This window comes from Leuciscus leuciscus (genome assembly GCF_965113295.1).
Source record: "Leuciscus leuciscus genome assembly, chromosome: 23".
Lineage (NCBI taxonomy): Eukaryota > Metazoa > Chordata > Actinopteri > Cypriniformes > Leuciscidae > Leuciscus > Leuciscus leuciscus.
The window spans coordinates 14,279,354-14,282,915 of NC_138747.1; the positions used below are offsets into that span (position 1 = coordinate 14,279,354).

The following is a 3,562-nucleotide window of genomic DNA, read 5'->3' on the forward strand; positions in this document are numbered from 1 at the left end:
GACAACTTAACTGACTCAAACTGATATTGGAAGCTTGCGTGAGTGAGCATGAGTGTGTGTGTGGAATTAATAAACTATTGGAGTGATTTTACAGCACTGTTTTAGTTTGGATTGAGACATGGACATCAGCAATCCCTCTTTTCTAATCCTTAATGAGTGGTTTGGAGTTTTTCTGCCTGTATAGACTGATTTTATGGGACTTTGAGGACAAACAAGCAGTGGATATGCTTTCCGAGGACACTTTTTTCCTCTCAAAAACTCGTTACAGACGGCACAGAATCGCAGGGAATCGAACAAAAAAATTCCTTGTCACATGACACCTCCAACGTAGCTTGTCTTTTTCTACAGATTCTACAAATCTGTCATACAATTATCACTAGTTACAGTGCATTTATCACCATATAATCCCCATTGGCACAGTTTCTGCTTCTCTTTTAGCGAATCCAACCATAGACGTGCACCTAAACATGACAAAGGTGAAGGAACATCTTTGCATGAGGATTCACAAGATATTTGCATGGCGAACGAACACTGCTTCCCTAACAAACGGATTCATTTCCATGCCGGTCGAAAGCACTTCCGAAATTATAACAGTCTAACATGTCATTTTATTGTACTATTATATCTATCAGTGGGCACATTAAAAGAGGGTGTTGTTTTGTATAAGTTTAATAATTATGATTATAACTGGAAAAAAAAAAGTGTCTAAAAATGAGGAATGTCATGCAAGCACATTATTTCTTCATCACCTGTGTATAAAAAACAAAAACAGATAAAAGAAAAATAATTTTATTTAATTTTCCCTATAGTTTATTAATCACCTCTGGGTCTGTATCATGGTATCTATGTATTAGTATGTGTGTTTACAGTATGTATATTCTGAATCTTAGCAGCCTAACAGCAGTTTTTTAGAGTTTTATGGCTTTACGATGCAAAAAGGGAAAGACTTCAAACTGACTAAAGGGGGACACATGTAAAAACGGCTCGCTTTCCTCAGTTTTTCACACTCAGAAAGGATCAAATGTGCAAAAAGGTCTGACAATCTGCCTAGCTAAATGTCCCTCACACAGACCATGTCTGCCTGATTATGCCCTCGACAGAATGGATCGGACAAGTCTGTATTTTCCTACGCGAGGCCTTATTGTTGGAGAAAATGAGATGTGGTGGTTGGCGAAAGTAGCCTGCTTCACTTTGAAGCATTACAAGCCTTGAACAGTCTCGCATGGCTGACCGTGACTCCTGGAAAATATCAATGGACAGATCAAGATGTTTATGACCGAGGCATTTCCCCCCCCAAGTAACGTCAGGTTTTTTTTGTTTTTCGAGGACGAGCTTTTTTCTAACGCATTATTTTCTGAATGTGCTGTCGTGTTCTGAAAACATCACAGGTGGTGACATTTGTTCATGTGTAAATGATTGGAAGTGTTCTGTGTGTGTTGTTCCTGATACCTCAAAAAGGCAACTGGAAAAACTGTCTTATTGGAGTTGTTTTGTGGGTGGGACTTTTACATGCAAATGACAGCAGGTAATTCATGATGTGTGTTAAATGTGTAATGTTAATAGTATGCTGTTGGCCGAGGCCTCTGTTTACACACAAAATGTTGTCTTTCATTGAGTAAATTTGAAATCAATCATTATACACTTGAAATTGCATTGTATGTTTGTGAACAAATTAAGTGAGGGTGATTTTCTTTCTCTTTTTTGTAATCATAACTATTGTTAAAATGTAATTCCTGTCCAGTTGATGCAAGACTGTAAAATGAATTGTCTTGTCAGATATATTTATAGTTGTCCATTCAGATATCTGTTACCAGAGAAACCTGTGTTCAGATGTACTTTGTATATACAATTGTGTACATTACAGAGGTACATTCTTTTTTTTTTCCTATTTTGTTTGTGGGTTTTTTTCTTTTTGGTACAATATTGTACAGTTACAGCAATAGTAGTTGCCACTCAAATATACATGATATAATTCCACGTGTAGTTCTTGTAGTAAACATTTTTAAATAAAAAAAAAATTTGCTTGCTAAACGTGTATTTGATTGTTTCAATAAAAAGATTCAAAATTTGAAAATTCTTTTTTTTCCCAATTTTACCAGCCACTTTTTTTCCCCTTTCAAAGAAAATTGCTTGCAAAAAAATGTCTTTAATTAATTGTTTCAATAAAAAGTGTAAGTGTAAAATATGAACATTTTCTTTTTTCCCAATTTTCCCAGCCACTTTTTTAAGTTTTTCATTTTAAATAAAAAATACTTTCTAAACCTGTCTTTGATTAAATGCTATAGTAAAATGTGTAAAGTTTGTAATTTTTGTTAATATCTTTCTCTCTTTTCATTTTAAAATATAAATGGGCATGGATCTCTTTCTGATCCATTTTAGTGTCAATCTGAGATGTCTTGTTACAGTGGCTGGCATTAAGCAGTGTTACCTGCCATTACACAAAAAGCATTCATACAAAGATCCAAACATTTGTTATTTGTCTTGGCAGCTATAAAGTTTGTAAGAGTGATTCACATCATACCTGTAGGTGTTCCTACGGAACGAGAAAGGGACTATCCCACTACGGCTCCCATTTCCCATGAAGTCTGATTCTGTTTGTTCACTGGACTAAAATAAAATTATATATATATATATATATATATATATATATATATATAATTAGGAAACTAGAGAAATGTGTGAAACACATTTCTTGCTAAGGATAAATATATATATATATATATATATATATATATATGAAGAGTTCAGATGCAAAAGCCTCTAAGTGCCATCTGAAATTTTCTTCTAGAATGATCATTTTTATCAAGCTCGTATATTTAAGTTCAGTAATTTCACTTAAATGACAATTAATAGGTAATCGTCATTGCCATTTAAGTGAAATTAGTGAACTTAAATATACAAGCTTGATAAAAATGATCATTCCAGAAGAAAATTTCAGATGGCACTTAGAGGCTTTTGCATCTGAACTCTTCATATATATAATATATATATATATATATATATATATATATATATATATATATATATATATATATATATTACAATTATAATAATATAATATATAATATAAAAAATAAATAATAAAAGATACTGTCAGAATGTTACGAAGAACCAGAAAGGGCCTATTGTGTTCTTAAGGAAATTCCAAATATATTTCAAGTAGCCTTAGCAGGAAATATCGACATTTTCTTCCGAAATCTAAGAAATCTTTGTAAAGAAATTCCTAGAATATGCTAATCTAGGTAAAAGTTCCTCGTGTTTTATTTGAACAGAAGTGAGAAATGCTTTTCTAGAGAAGAATGTGCTCGTCCCTCCAAGTGCATCATATTGTGATTTAATGGTCATCCACTAGAGGCCGACATAAAGATTTTGGTTTGTTGTCACTTTTCTTTTTTTATTATTGTGGACTAAAATGGTTAACGTTAGTGGTTTGCAAAATAAACGAAATAACATGACCCACAATATAACATTTTAACTTGTGTTATTTTTCCTTTCTAACCATAGTCTAAAATCATCTACAGAGGCACAAATACACCAATAAGTTACCCTTTACCAGAGAATG

General features: G+C 32.8%; 1 protein-coding gene across 3 annotated transcripts in view; it reads left to right on the plus strand.

The window, feature by feature from the left end:
• The window catches only part of srgap2 (SLIT-ROBO Rho GTPase activating protein 2), a 95,731-nt gene extending 93,655 nt beyond the window's left edge, over window positions 1-2,076 (plus strand). For all 3 annotated transcript variants that reach the window (XM_082156114.1, XM_082156116.1, XM_082156115.1), the window contains one exon: window positions 1-2,076. This exon is cut by the window's left edge and continues 570 nt beyond it. The gene's annotated coding sequence lies outside the window, so the exon portion shown is untranslated.
• The last annotated feature ends 1,486 nt before the right edge of the window (window positions 2,077-3,562 follow it).